At 46.7% G+C, this 16,042-nt stretch overlaps 1 protein-coding gene and 1 non-coding gene across 7 annotated transcripts in view; both read left to right on the forward strand.

Moving 5' to 3' along the window:
- Positions 1–16,042, forward strand: part of LOC114871525 (ecdysone receptor) — a 121,888-nt gene that overhangs the window by 10,407 nt on the left and 95,439 nt on the right. For 4 of the 6 annotated variants that reach the window (XM_029177530.2, XM_029177532.2, XM_029177534.2 and 1 more), the window contains exon 1: positions 15,281–15,937. The exons of 1 other annotated variant lie outside the window; for it this stretch is intronic. The gene's annotated coding sequence lies outside the window, so the exon portion shown is untranslated. Of the gene's footprint in view, positions 1–15,280; positions 15,938–16,042 lie in introns of those variants that run through there. One more of the 6 variants, XM_029177533.2, reaches the window with a different exon arrangement.
- Positions 11,861–11,943, forward strand: Trnal-cag. Its single transcript has one exon. It is a non-coding gene; the product is annotated as a tRNA-Leu (tRNA).

Raw genomic sequence — 16,042 nt, forward strand, 5'->3', positions numbered from 1 at the left:
TGCAACTCCCCCAAACATCCTCGTCCTCTTTTCGAACCCCAATAAAACACACCACCCACCAATTCAACTGACCTCACCCTACTGTATCACCTCCCAAATCGATAATCATCGATTCGCAAACCTAACCCACCAAAGGGACCTCTCCATGGTGAAATTACACCCTATCTCTGACAGAGTCTCAAACGCTAATCACTTTTCAGTTTTGAGAAATTTAACTTTGAAGATTCCCACCCTATAGGGGACTATAGTCAAAATCAAATTTCTCATAAAATTAGGACAGGGCACGAAATTCCATAATCTGTACGAGGTGCATATCGGAACAGGTGAAAGGAAAAGTTGAAATTGTTTGGGCGGTGTTATCAGGCGGTCCGGTTGTTAGCCCGACGAAAAAGGGTGTCAGGAACGGGGCGAAGGGGGCTTGTACGAGTACCCGGCGACCCAGCACACGGTGGCCGTGTGTGTCAGCCGTGACATTGACCCTGGCATTGATCCCGCGACACCGCACAGCCTCGTGTGCAGGCCGTGCCGCGTGCGGTGCGTACGCAGTTGCGGTCCCGTTTCAAGCGGAGGCCCAGCCGGAGAGATCGGGTGACGAGGGACGCGAGAGAGCATAGCCTCGTCTCTCAGCTATACCGGAGAGGGAGGCGTGGGGTAGAGGGGAGCACCGGCGACCTTGGAGCGACCCCAACCAAGGTCGCAGACGCAGACGCCCCTTCCTTCTCGCCTTCCTCGATTTCCCTCCACTGCCCTCGCTGGAAGACCGCGCCCTCACCTCCTCCTTTCGTATGGCTATGACTCCCTCCCCCTCTGTTCGGTACACCCGTGGATTCCACGGGTCCCTGCCATCGAGTTTGGCTCTTCCTTATCGTTCGCGACTCCTCCAACACACCTATGCCCCACGACTTTCGTCCTTGTTCGACGCTGCGGTTGTTGTCCAACCCGGGGCTGGCTCGATTGGACGGTTGCCGGGGATTCTAGGTCTCCGAGACTAGTCTGCAGAATGGTTTAAAGGACTGAGACCGGTGTTAAACGTGTTCCTCGTCCTGTGACATTTAACGCTATGTCTATCGCCATGCTTTGTTGCCTTTAATAGGTCCGATATCGTGTCCTGAGGCTTTTAAGGCCAACTCTGACATCACTATACCCGTATAGTGTACGAAATAAATAAATATTACTGGGAGATCGTTTAATTTGCGAGGGCAAACATTTTAGAGAGGACTGCCAGTCATTTTTTAAGTTTAAACAAACATTTTATGAATGAAAATAAGCAATTTTGTAATGGTATCCTTCACGCGTGCAACGTGATGGACGACGATATTTTCACGGACACCGAATGCACCGAGTAGTGACTCACTGTTTGTTTGAACGCATTTGCGGATGTAAACACTGTGCAAATAAAAGGGTGCAGTATATATTTGGACAGGGTTAGGTTAGATTAATTTTTTGTACAAGATGATAAATTCACCTTTCCTTTTTGCAAACTTCCTAACTTAATTGAAGGCGTGTCCCTGATGAATGCTATGGGACACTGGTAGTCCATGTTGCATGGGAGGTGTTAATCATTTAATGTGCAGATAAATGTTCTGCATTCAGCTAAATTTGCCTACTGTAATTAACCAATACATACGTAGACACGGGTCTTCTGAGTCACCGAGTGAGTCATAGAATACTCGCGTTCCTATTTGTTGATTTAGTTCCAGAAATTACCACCGGACTTCCTCGAGAATATTTCCGAAGGTTGAAACCGAATTTCAGGAATATTCGTTTAGAAATCGATGAAGTTTAAACGTCCCGCAAGATTTATCACCCGGTTCTGACGGGGCTCGTTAATCAAGGAACGGTTTGTGGACTCAGCGTGGCTGCTTTACCTCAAGATGCAGCTTATTCGCAAAAATAACGACCCTCGAGCGTTTTGCGGCGTATTTTTAGGCGGCACGACCGAAAATGCCGCGCCGTTCTTACGAAAAATCCGGTTATTTGTATCTTCCTCGGGCAAAGAAGCATGCCGACCGCGATACCGGGTCCTTTCTATTCGTTCTTCATCGCCCGAGCTACGGACGTCTTCGTTCCTCGTTCTTTCTTCAGACGCCCGCTTGTCACGCCCCGCGTCCTTTCTTTCTCGCCGCGACTTTTTGCGTCGCGGCACATTTCCCTTTGCCGCCAGCCGCATAACTGAAACACTTCGCATCGCGAACGATATTTTACACGCGGCGAAAAGAAACCCCCTAAACTCCATCACGGTTATACTAACACGTGCTGTTGTTATGCATTTTTTAATTTTTCATTTTTCTCGCTTGTACTTTGATTCAACAGCAGGGAAAAGTGTTAGCGACGTTCTTGAAATATTTATATCGAGATTTGGTATATTTAGAATTTAGGGGATTTGATCAGTTTAATGGGTGTCTAGGGACTTTTTCTTTTGAAGATTGAATTTAACTCTAGGTGTGGCGTTCTCTTGGGTATTTCGTGTACTCAGACATCTCTAATAAGAAGAATCAATAGCAGCAGCCAAACCAATAGAACGATGTCATAGAAGAAGTGACAGACCTTGAGTGTCTGTCACCTTGTTCTTTACATCGATGTCTTTTATATTTCCCCTTCTTCACATCTGGGGATATTTTTATAACCTTAAATCCTAGGGTAATTTCTACGTTTTCTAGGGATTCCTATATTTTCAGAAAAAGAATAGAATGAAACATGTCGGTCCTCCAGTATCTATCACCTAATTCACCGAATCTAGGGCAATTCGAGACCCCTGCTGATTCCCGTGCCCTGGCGTCGTATCTCCACACCAAGGAGGGAACAAAGTTAGCGACCGCAATACCGTCGCGCTCCCCAACTTCCGCCACCCGTCCTCTGGGACTTCAAGGTCAGCCCAAAGCCTTCAACGAATCAGCACGCCGGATGCAAGCGTGTTGCAGCGACGACTTCGCGTTTTATTGGCAACGTTGCCCCGTTAGTCTCGTTGAACCCGCTACACGCGTGTCCCTAGGCGGCGTAAGCAACAGTCGTCGGCACGCTTTTATTCGCGGCCGTGTTTATTCGAGGCGGGGTCGTTGGATCAGCCGAAGGACGGCTGAGGAACCGTCCGAGGCACGCATCAGAAAACCAGACCGTTTCTGATGATTTATGTAAACAAGGTTGAGAACCTCGCGGGAGGTCTGACGCGCGTGGGCCGGATCGACGACGCTCGAACCGTCGGCTAACAACCCCGTCTCCTCTTAAGGACTTCCACCCTATCCCTCCTCCTTTCGCCATATCTAACCACCGCCTACACCACCTGCCAGTCTACTTCTTACGGTACTCGGTATGGAATTTTATCGGTCTTTGGCCTCGTCGGGGATAGTCTCGAAGAGAAAAGAAGCTGCGATAACTGGAAGAACCCTTCCGATACTGGAAGCCTGTGTTTTTCTTGGACGCTCCTTTGGGACTCGACTGTAATATCTTGCTTCTATGGCGTCCTCTCAGGATATACATAGGTTCCAATAATTTGGTTTAGTAGATATCATTATATCCTTCATTATACCGTAATAAGTTAGAGTTTTGTTCTTAATATAACCAGGCCATTTTGAGACGTCCACATCTTTAAGCATGTCCCTGCATTGTCTCCTTGGTTCCCTAAGGAATTTATTCTTAGTAAATAATAGAATGGCCTTTGATTCTTACAACGTTGCCCTCAATACACGAAGGATCTATTGTTGAGTACGACAAGTGTCCCAAGACTTAGACACTAGGGTACTGTCCAATATTCCCCTTCAGACTGTGTAGCAGCCTTGGCAGCAGGGTAATCTGGCGTGACCGGTGCTGCCGAATATGGCAGCTACGTCATCGTTGTCCGACCGATAAATCATGGCCAACAACGTGTGCAAGGCTCCCAGCGAATCGTCGAACGACGTAGAACGATGGGAAAGTCGGTGTCTACGGGGTCGGAGTGGCGGTGTACGCACCGGGATTTCCCCTTTCGGCGTCTACGTGGCCTCGAGCCGGTATTCGGGGATGGTTCGAGTTGCTCGACAGGGTAGGCACACCCGTTTCTATGACAACAGACGCGTAAAAACCCCATTGATACGAGGAGATGTACGGACAGGAACTTGCTCCTTCCTTCCACCGTTTCGCACATACGTTTCGCAGAAAAATGTCGTTCGATCTCTATCTGTCTGCCCGTTTCTTTGTCGCACTCGAGGGGCGAAGCACTCTGAGCAGTTTCTGCGACTGTGAAACATTGTATACGTCGTTGCGGCCTGGTAATCAGGGGATGCGACTATGTCGGACGACTATGGTGGCAAATTCGACCGAGAGGTTATGTTTTATTCACCGGATGGAGGCTTCACAGAAAGGACATAATAGAATTAGAAATTTGGACATTGGGTTAGCTCAGGTCCTATGGAGTCCTGGCATTTTTGATTCGAATTATATTATTATCTTGTAATTCTGGTTAGTTTACTTTTGTAAGATGGTTGTTCTTCGTCAGAGAAACTTTTCGCGCGCGAATTATTGAGAGTAGGGAGCAATGCTGATTCGATACGGCATGGATCGACGGGGAACTCGACGTCCTTGCTCTCCTAAATCGAATCATTGTCAGTGCAGATCACTGTAGCCACTAAAGGAACGCACTCCACTTCTTTATCAAGGTAGCAATGGAACACTGTATTACGTTCTTTGATCGAGACACGTGAGCCAAAATTTACTCACTCCTGCCTTCATAACCTTCCTAGGTATTGGATTTAGAGGTCCTAATCCCAAGTGTATGACCCAACTAAAATTGGCCCAGAAGTTACGGATTAACTCTTCAAGTCTCTTGGGATTTATCAAACAAGTTTAATTAATCTGATTGATAAAATGGGATCTATTAGATCCTAGCAATGTTTATTGTTTTCTTAAATATCACTTATCTGCGTTTCTCTTAGCAAGTGATCTTTGTCACTGTGTCCAAGACGAGGAAAAACATGTTGAAGGATAAAAAGTCAAATCGGACGTTTCGCTTTGCATCCCAGCGTTATTTTTTTCGGGCAGCATAGAAATTCAGCGAGAGCTGGTAACTCGGCGACAATCGTTCCGCCATCTGCGTATACTTGACTTTCGCTTCGGGGCGTATTTTTAGTGCGACCGATTTCCGCGAATGGCGTGCATCACCTGACGCGTATTTTCGTGCGCGGTGACATTGCGTCGTTTTTAGCACGAGGACGTTATACCCTGACAAGCCGGCTGAGACGACGGCCACGACGATGGCAAAGAGCGTTTATAGGTCCTGTTGATGGCAGAAAATTGTCCGCTTCGATAATTTAATGGTAGCTCGAGACATTGTAAAAAAAAGAAGCGAAAGATTGGTCCGCAAACATCCTCGGTGTTGCTGGTCATCCCTGTTAAGTCTTTCGGGCTTAATCTCTAAATTGTTACGTTGTTCGACGAAAAATCTAGACATAAGAGCTGCAAGTTATGGCGGACCATACGTTACGGGATTCTAGGATCATGATTTTTACTCGTGTACCTACGCTTCGATTATCGGGTCTAGTCGTTTCAGTATGATTTCCCCTGGTCATAGAGATTAAATTTCTATTGTTAATCTTGATAGGTACCTGTGTACTGTAATTTTCGAGATGACCCTGAGATAGAGGTAATAGAATAATTAGAAAGGTGTAACGTGAGCCTCGAGATTTCGTCTCGACGGTAAAAAGCATTCCAGCCACTCTGAACATTTTACAGTTTCAAAGAATTCCGAGGGAAATATATGAAACAACATCGTCGTGAGTGAAATATAAATGGACTCTGGTATTTAGAATATTTCTCGAATCATGCTTTAGACACTGCTGATTTAAGTTCAGCCTGCTTCCACTTATCCCAACAATCATCACTGCTTGCTGAAAGTGAATGAAACTAATCTAGGGACTTTTATAAAAATAACTCGTTAAAAAAATCCCTTTTCCCCCAGATTCCCTAGGGATTAAATTTAGGTTTATAACCTCTCGGATGTCCAACTTTGAAACATCCTGTAAAAAGTCCCTAGCCTACAAGGCATCATTGCTCGAGGGTCATTGGATTTCATTTTTCGATGAATATTGGTTTAATGAAAGCGTTTTCTCCTCGCGATTCTCCTATTGTCAATCGCAAATAAATTCCCCAGAAACGAGCGGGCAATCGGTATTTTTAATCGTGAACGTTCATTGTTTGCGCACATTTGTTACGATCGTGTCATGTCACGTTGATTTAACGACGAGAGGCCGGGCTGCTTGAAGGCGTACCAATCGAGCGGATTTATAAAACACGCCCACGAATGCACGCGCGCGGTCTGTTTATGTCGGTGCAATGTCTCAGCAAGGTCACACATGATCGTTCGCTCGTAAATGCTTTTAGCATAGCCACCTATAGACGTGCATCGTAGCACAGATAAATATCGCAGCACGAACGAGCTCGTTCAGTCGACGTCGCTCACGAGAATACGCGAATCGATGCTTTTAATTGGACTTGGGGACATTTCACGTGATTGGCAGCGACGATAGTTTGTACTTCCCCGTACAGTCTCCTTAGAGAATTTAATATTCCACTTAATTCCAATAAAAATTCCCTAGGACACTAATGACTGTCCAAACATACTCGTTCATTAACCAAAATTAATCATTAATCTCTTCAAGCATCTTACCCGACTGCATAATCAAATCCAACGCATTACCACAACTTTCCAGGAACGAAATTCCCTATGAAACCAATATAGTAATTTCTTCCATTAACCAGTCAAGTAGAAACATTCGCTAACTTAAAGTATTCATTAATATCTTTAAGTACCTTATACGATCGAATCCAATGTATTACCACAATTTTCCCCGGGAATAAAATTCCCTAGGAAAGCAATCCTCGATTCTGCTCATTAGCAGAAACGACCAGACGTCCCGGTCATCGAATAACTCTATCCCCGACTGATAAAAGGATCCGTTTATGTGGCTGTTGCGTTTCATGTCGGGATGCATCCTCCAATTGCTTGTACATAGGTATAAGTGTCTGCGGTTGATCGTTGGTGCACGATGTACACACACGGTACAGGTAATGGTCGAGCACACAGTGCTTTGGCGAGGATCGTAAAGTGGGAGCAAGAGCACCAGGGTTCAAGAACACCCGCTACCACTCCTTGATCAATACCAGCGGGATATTCTACGTCCTACCGCGACGTTCGAAACGCAGTGCGGTACACGCACGCAGCACGACGCTCGGCGTCGCTGCGAACACCCCGTGTACGTACACGATGTGTTGCCTGGCCGTGAAACACGACCGTGTAAAATAGCCACCTTCTCGAATTAATTCGTACCACGACCAACGATCTTTTACCCTTTCCGCTTGTTTTCTCCTCGGACATGAGTAATGAGTATTATAGTGCGCTGGTGCGAACGAGTCTGGCGGATGCTTTTTGATATTTACATCGGTGTTATTGACCTTATTGGATTTTCTGGGGAAGGAATAGTTATTTTAAAGTTGTTATACTACTTGACAGTCATAATAAAAATGGCCCTGTATAATGGCCCTCTCGATGGTCTGCCATCCGAGTGTTAAGCAGTCAGAATTGCACCAACAATTGTTGTTATCCCAACAGTCACATCATCGATTCACGAAATAAGAAATGAAATTTCCAATGCAAATTAATCTTAAATCCTATAATATTTGCGAAAAGCAGCTTGAACGTGGCTGGCTGATTCGGCGCACAGAAATGTTGGTGGATCGCGTGCAGTTTGGCAGAAGAGAAACCGGAATAACGTATCGTCGTGTCGTAGAATTCTAAGCAGGCCTGGTGGTCGGTTCGCACAAGAAAACAGGTTCCTTTTGGCGAATTTCGATCGCCTCTTTTACCCTCTCCTCTTCGTCGTTCTCTTCGTCTTGAGAATCTTAGGCTTCGTTGATAACGCTTCATCTTTCTCTTCTTTCCTGCGTAGCCATCGATGTTATTATTTATTATTCCTCGTTTAGGGCTGATCTTTCACGAATGTATTAAAAACATACGATTTTTTTTTATTTTCGACGAACACACGGACTTATTCATGGAGACGCTGAAGAATATGGAGGATCTCGAAGAAAGAGCGTGAAAAACAGTAACTAACAGCAGCCGAAGAGACAGGAGAGGAGTAAGAAAGATAGAGAAAGAGTGAAAGAAGAGAGAAGAGAAAAGGGGGCAATATGTGCAACTGCAGTCCAAGGCCAAGCGATCATGACTGGTTTAATGGCATTCGAGTGAGTCCCAGCCTCTCGAGTGCAATTATAATACGCTCGGAGAATGTGCATCCACCTTTGGTCCTCTGACGTACATGCTCTCTTTCCCTTTCTAAAACTTCCTCTTTCTCTTTCTGGATTCCGTTCACTCCATCACGGCGAGTCAATAAAGTTCTTAAAACTAAATTCAACTTAAAACCTAGATCTTAAGTTAGGTTAGGTTAAATTGGTCCTCTAAGATATCGGATGTCACACTGAAGAGGCCCAATAATTCTTGTCAACGTAGTACTACGTTTAAGTTCGAAAAATATTGAAAATAATCTTTTTATCGTCCAGGAGCCACTGTCTCTGAATCTTCATCAAAAGATCCACGATTACCGTCATTCTTTCGTGATGATTTTTTTACGCGACACGAAAATAACCTCACCAATGGAGTCGGGTGTTATTCTCGGCAGTCGAGGCGATTTTATTTCACGACAGGCCGGTTGATGGCTGTAAATTAAGTAACTTCGCCCCAGGAAAAGAACCTGATCGTCAGGACTGATCCTGAACAGGATCCTCCACGAGATTCTATCGAATGGAAAATCATCGACAAACGTGGCGTCTCACCACGTGTCTGCGGTTTTCCTCGTTTCCTTGGCCACATGATCCAAAGCAGTTAACCTTTTAAATAGGGACGTTTGCGTTTCTGATTCGTTGTTGAACGACCGCGAGCGCAGATTACAACATACGAGTCGTTTTGAGGAACTCGGTCAGAAATATGAAGGTATAATAGTGTGTTTACGCACAGGTGTGGAATGGGTTGTACAAACAGTGTTGCAGTTCCTCGAATGCGTTCCAAGGACGACCAAAAGTCAAAACAATGCGATACCTTTGATCTGCGATCCACAATAAACGCATGGACTTATGCAACAGGAGCCGGTATAATCATTTCCTGGAAGCGGCAACGAAGAACGGAATTCGTCGAGGATAATTGAGAAGGAACAACGACGGTCAAATTAACTCAGTCAGGGTCACTTTCGTTTTTTCGTGAAACAGGTGGACGGCAGGCAGCGTGTGTGTCCAAGGTCGTGTAATAGGCCAACTTGGAGGCTAGACGTAGCTTGTTGCAAGTATCTTCGATCCTCCTGTTTATCTTTTTTCCCAGGGCACCTGTGCCCGGTGCTACACCAGATATCCGGCACACCTTGTTCCTACCTTTTTTCATCTATTTTCGCCCCTCGTCCTCCGTCCAGGGTACTAAATTTGAATTTCGTCGCTCACTTTTTGCGACGTCGGTTATTGTGTGCAGATGACGGACCACAAAGAGGGACATCGGGCAGATACGAAATGAAGTCAGTGCCTGACACTTGTTGCGGTATTATTTTGCCGTTTGGTGTAAACAGGTTGAATAATCGGGTCGTGTGGTGGATCTTGTTGAAAGGAAGAGTAGAGATTGGCGGGATCACGGTAAAAGAACGAGGAAATTAATTCACAATGGAGGGAAGCCCTTCACCCAGGGCTGACGCAATGTGATAAACGAGGCTCGAGATTCTGAAGTAGTTTCTTTCATACCGAAGACTTCCGCTCTATGCGCGGAATGCGAGTATAGTAACCCAGTGACATGTAAGGAATCCTAACGAACCGATGCCCTTACTTCCTACACGCTGATGAATCAGTGCTGCCGCGCGGTGACAATGCGCATTAATTCTCCACATATTTAAGTTCGATCAGTCTTTATTCCACATTATCCAATAGCAACTTTATTGCATCTATGTTTTTTAACCATCTGCCCTCCAAAATTATTGAACACAGAATTTATCGTTGCCCCTCCGGACGCGGTTTGGTCTCGGACGTGTGACCGTATGCTGTTGGCATATAAAGAGGAATAATGATTCAGAAAGGCTGATAGGGCAAAAAAGAGGTCATCCTTTGGGAAAAACCATCGCATAACGTAACATAAATACGCCAGCAGTTGATGCAATGGTTAAACAAGACAAACAGCATCCCAGTCTGAAGAACCGGCCATATGTCCCATGGCGCCAGGGCACATTGTTGATCCCAGAGACACCAAAAGGTTCTGCTGACCGGGTCCCCCATGTAAATACGCAAAAGCCTTTCCCTATACGTTCCTCTGTGGGATGGCGAGAAGCAGGTAAATCGTTTCCTGCCGTAGAAAACGCTCCGTCCAGTTTTATAATGCACGCCTCGAGGAGAAGAATCCGAGAGAACGCAGTAGAGCAGTTTCGTTTCTCGTCTCTGAACCGAGCGGTCGGGACAAGGAGGACCGATGCGAAACGACGAGGAGAGAAAGGATTAGAGTAGGAGAGACGAGAACGCGAGCAGAAAGCGAGAGGGGCGGGAGAGAGAAGAGAGAGAGAGGGGGGAGAGGTAAAGGAGGGATCGCGGAGATGCATACGAGTGAGGACTAGCGTGTGGGGGACCGAGAGGATGAAGGGAGAGCATATAACGTCGTCCTTAGCTCTCGGACGGACCGACCTTGAGACGCAGCGACGCTCAATGCGAATATAACGTCGCCTCCTGCACCGGAAACTGCAATTCTGCGAAGCTAGTCCGCCTCAGGAAAGGCGATCCCTCGTAAGCTGATTTCGTTCCTGGATCCTACGTGTCGATCGCGACTTGGACAGCTGCTACGCGGGCGAAAAAGAATCGCAGAGGGGTGGTTCGAAATGTTGGAATTAGATTCTCATCTATTTTTCTGTCGCATAAGTATTCTGCTTACATAAACCAAGTCCATTGATCCAATTTCTTCAGGAATGCCTTTATTAGCCACATGGTGCAAATAGTATACGTTTGAACTCACCAATCGTCCATCTTCGAGAGAAACTGGTGTGAGGTCCTTTCCACCCGCTCGTTCAACGCACATTCCGTTATATTCGAAGCAATCATGTCGATCCTTCGCGATCTATGCGCACGCTCCACGCACATGCGCGCCAGTCAACTCCTCCTATTTCTAATATCCTTATAGAAAGGTGTACGTTGATAGGGGTTGAGAATGTTGATGATACGAGTCGAAAATTAAAAATAGGTCTGGGTCGATGCATCGGTGAAGCGATCGACGACTGGTGGCACTCGGCCAACCGCGATTACGAATCGAATCAACGCAATAGAGAGGTTATTGCTTATTCAGATGTTGATATGTGGAACATATTAGTTCTATGAACCTCTATGTCGGATTTATTCTTGATTCTTAATGCAGGAAGATTTGATTCCTCTTTAGCTTTAATTCATGGTTATTTTTGTTAGATTTAAAAGATAAGATTTAAGATAATACGATCAGTAGATCAGGACTGTCGTCTGTCCTGTCTGTATCTACTTGGAAAAGAAATCTGATTGGAATACTAGAAGATCATACCAGATTGTTTGTTTAGAATTTTCTTGATCATTCAAGACCGAATCCCATCAGACCTCCTCGTGCGTTCGTCCCAGGGAATAGTTTCCAAGAGCGGGGTGCGCCAGAGACGGAATAATGGGGAGGTAAGAAAGAAAGCAGCAAAAAAACCCGTTTGCTGGTGCATTTCTCGAGACCAACCACGGCCGCGCTTCTTAGGGAGCTATTTTCGCCTAGCTGCCGGGTAAATTTAGTACGGCAGACCAGTTTCTCGGCATAGTACACGACTCAGCCGAGAGTCCGGTCGATTTCTCCTCTTTACGCGAAGCGAAACGACACGTCAGGATGGCCGAGCGGTCTAAGGCGCTGCGTTCAGGTCGCAGTCCACTCTGTGGGCGTGGGTTCGAATCCCACTTCTGACAAATCTTTTTTTTTTTCTTTCTCGAAATCACCTTCCCTCCACCCGTCATTCGTCACGCTAGTTCCTTCCTTATCTTGCGTCGATAAAATCGCTCGGTCTTCTAGCGGAGTGTACCTTGCTACTGGTCAATTAGCCGAGACAGAGATTACGTAATGTTCGAGATTACTACGTAGAAACGAACGTTGCCTACTATTGAACGATTTGTTGAAACCCTGGGCCGCGGTTTATCGGTCCGCACCAGAGAAACTCACTCAGACAGACCGTGAAATATTACCAGGCACCTTTCGAAGTGGGCATATCCACGCGTCAGGTTAGCGCGTTCGCTACCGTGCCATAAATTTCGCTGCTTCAACGTCGCGTCTTCGCGGAGAGGATCCGACAAGTGCACCAGATTGCCTGTTTGTTCTATGTCCCGCGCATTCCTTCACCATTTCTCGCCGGACTGTACTCTTGTACGTGGCTGGCTGAAGGATGAGGAGGAGTAACAGGAGGAGGAGAAGGAAGAGGCAGGCGGTGGTAACCTTGGTTAGAACGTAGACGAGAATAGGGGTAACGCAAGGCAGGCGAGAGGATAGGTGAAACCGGCGTGTTGCCGAGGTGTACAGAGGACGGGAGACGCTTTTATGCAATACACACATACACACACTGTCTTTCTCTTTCTCCGTGAACAATAACCTTAACGCGTGACGTATCGGGTCCATGTTTTCTGTCGCGTCTCGACACAGTTTTCCAGCGACATCATTTTTGGCGGATGCAACTGGTTCCAACTGATTATTCCTGAAGAATAATCAAGAGCCGATAGCATAATCTCTTTTAAACGCATCAGCTTCCATGTAGATACCTTTTCAGTTTTAATGCCATGACATTAAACGTCGTGACAGCAGATTTCTTGTCGCTGCTGTAATTGTTTAGGGTAGGTCACTAAGAATGCCTTCCAAGAATGATTTCACGTCAGCCGAAAGTCACGACGCAAGATCACATTAGACTCCGTGAAAACGTATGAAAAAATGTCACGGCGTGGCAATGACAGAGTCATGACTTTTGGTGTCGCACGAATAGGTCCCTAAATAACGGGTCCTCGGATGAAAGTTTGAAAGCCCTGTTGGGTGTCGGTTTGGCACACATACACACCATAAGGCGGCTGTTATTCGCCGGCTCTGTTCTCCCCTATGCTCAACCGCGTAACCTTGAGAGTCGCTCGAACGACGGCCATCTTGGCGTGATGCACTTTTGTTTTTTGCTGGTCCAAGATTCCGCCGGTCTCGCCGCTGTCTCTCCCTCCCCATCGCGCTTCTTTTCGCGTCCCGACCACTCTTTTTATCTTCCTTCGCCTTCGGTTACCTCGCTTCTTCCTTCCTCTTCCCTCGTCTCACCGCGCACTCTAACGTCTCCCTTTCCCCCTCGCCGAACCCGGAGAGCACCAACTGCTCTCCAGAGTGCTCGAACATCGCGGCAGGCAACTCGCGGCGCTGGTGTTCTCCATCCGTTCGTCCTACATGCCTCCTACCACAGATTAGCCGGGAGAATGCAAGCAACCTTCCACGGCTTCTCGGTCTCGTCTCGCATCGCGTCGCGGCTGACGCTTGTCCGCAGGCCAAAGGGGGGCCACGAAATTTCGTGGCAAATAATCATGCATCTCCGTGACGAGATTGACCCCGACGCGTCGGTTTATGGGAAACGCAGAAATGTTTTTATCGAGACCGCTGCCAGCAGCAGCAGCAGCACTGCTCCAGTGGCCCAATTTTCAAGGTAGCTCGGTCACGTGGGATGCGCTCTACCGGGAATCAACGAACACACGTGTCGCACCTGGACTGCCAGCCATTCAGCACTCCGATGACGAGAATTCTTAAGCAGGAACTAATTTGAGGACAAATAGGCAGCCAGTACCTAGTCTGTTATTATGGACCGGTACTGTGGATCCTCCGAAAGCAAAGATTAGGATTAAAGGATACTTCCACGTCTCTATTGTAAATATATGAGGGAATTGGCAGCAGAGTGTTCTTGGATTGGACTATGAACACTTGCCAAAACTGCAAGTCCCCTGCTGCCGTGAGGAGGAATATCGAGCGCCTAGAGATGGACTGATGGATTGGACCACACCAGAGAATCTGATTTATGAAGAAGATGGGGAATACTTTTGGGGACGGAATGTGAAGGGGAAGATTGCACTCTTGGTTGCGGACTGACCAGGGTCAGTAGGGCTGTTGGATGGACTGGTTAAGCATGATTATTAGCGCTGCGTACACATCACGTGACTCTCGGTTTCTGCAATAGCGCGCTAAAAATTATACCTTTATAAAGATAAAAATGATATTGAAGGTTAGAATATAAACTTTTAGAGGCACTTCGTACAACATGGAACGTGTTCGTCACTGTCTACTATATTATGCAGCGACTGTCCAACTTTGAAACTTATTGAAAGGAAAGTTTTAGATGAGCTGTCTGTAAAAGGACACTCAATCCAGGGATTTCCCTTTGGAAAACGCTTCGAACAGAGAAAAGAACAATGTGCAACGAAACTCGTTACGTCTGTCGTGATATTCAGCGAAGCTTCGGTAGCTTCGCTCGAGCTATTGAGTCACTCGCTATAAATTAATAAAGGCTCCGCTTGTTTTGACGGTGAGACGCAATGGCTATTGACCAGCAAAGCAATGAACTCTCAGGCGCGACGGTGTGTCGCAGAATTTCTGAAACCTTATCGCCGGCTTCACTTTACGGACATTTTTCCCCGCGTATGGCGTCGTTTCACGCTTCTGTCGACACTTTTTTCTGCCAACCGAAGCATTCAATTCTACACAAAGATAAACTGAACCATCAGCTATGTGCAACGTATTTGCATAAAGCAGCCTGCGTCCAGTATTTCGAATCGCAACTTTCCGCTTATCAAATTTTTAATCGATCAGATAATTGAGTCGCTATTTTTGAACGTGATAAGGTGACTTGTAGTTTTCGCGATGATCAGAGTCCCGGTTGGTTGTCAAATAAAAACATATCTATTAAAGTTGAGATCTGAAATTCAGTGTCATGGCAGAATGACTTCCACCTTTCATGACAGTAAACATGCTTTGCTGTCAGGTGAGCATCTATCGAAATAGTGACACGAAATCTAATTTACACTCAGATAAAAGTAATTACTTACCGTCACTTGAAAATGTATCTGAAGTCGCTGCAAAGAAAGAAGCGATGGAAAGGCGTGAAAACAGAAAAGGAGAGTCCAGGCAATCGGTGCGTGGCCTGTCGGGACCGAAAATTCGTGCGCGGCCGGTGATAGGGCAGTGGCTCGCTGGTGGCGCCACTGTCGAGGACGGCGGCTGAGCGTGGAAACTGTCGGCCGGCGCATAAACGGCGTCGGGCGCCGCAGTCGCGCGCTTGCACTCTCAGCGGTGAGCGGAGTTTGTAACGTGCGTAATAGCTCCCAAACGTCTTTTGGCCTGTTTCGTTTCGATCGTTCCGTATACAGTGGTGGCACGTTCACGGTTTTGTGTCCCCGTCATCGATTCCCGTGCTCGTGTATACCGTGTTGGACAGAGATAGAGATAGAAAGAGAGAGAGAGTAACATAAAAACGAGTGTGTGAGTAAGATCCGTACACGCGAGGAGAGGTATCCAACGTCGCTCCCCTTTCACCGATACGCACGTTCGGTATCTGTGTGTGTCGTCGACGGAGCAAGAGAGAGAGAAAGAGAAAAAAATACAACCAGGGAATCGACGAGAGAAGCAGACGAAAACGACGCGGACGCGGGTCGCCGTGGTTTCGCGAGGCGAGGCCGGGCCGAACCGAACCGGTGTCGACGACTTCGTTTCGCGGTGCGTTTCACGTACGACAGACAAGCTACGAAGCAAAGTTTCTTATTGAATTAACCAGTGACGTGTGCTACACGTGTATTAAATACCCAGTGTGCAAGTGTTTCTCTTAAAACGGTCTGCCCGCCAAATTAGAAGGTACCGTGTGTCGGTAGCAGACCACCAACGGTTCATCGTGTAACACCTCGTTATGTGAGTACAATTTCCTAATAATTACCTTGCGTTTCTATGCTTTCTCGAGGGAATTACGTTGAAATTAGAGGCATCGCCGTTCTGTCGGTTGATGGGACACCGGGG

This window comes from Osmia bicornis, chromosome 16, assembly GCF_907164935.1.
Source record: "Osmia bicornis bicornis chromosome 16, iOsmBic2.1, whole genome shotgun sequence".
In the NCBI taxonomy this organism is placed as follows: domain Eukaryota; kingdom Metazoa; phylum Arthropoda; class Insecta; order Hymenoptera; family Megachilidae; genus Osmia; species Osmia bicornis.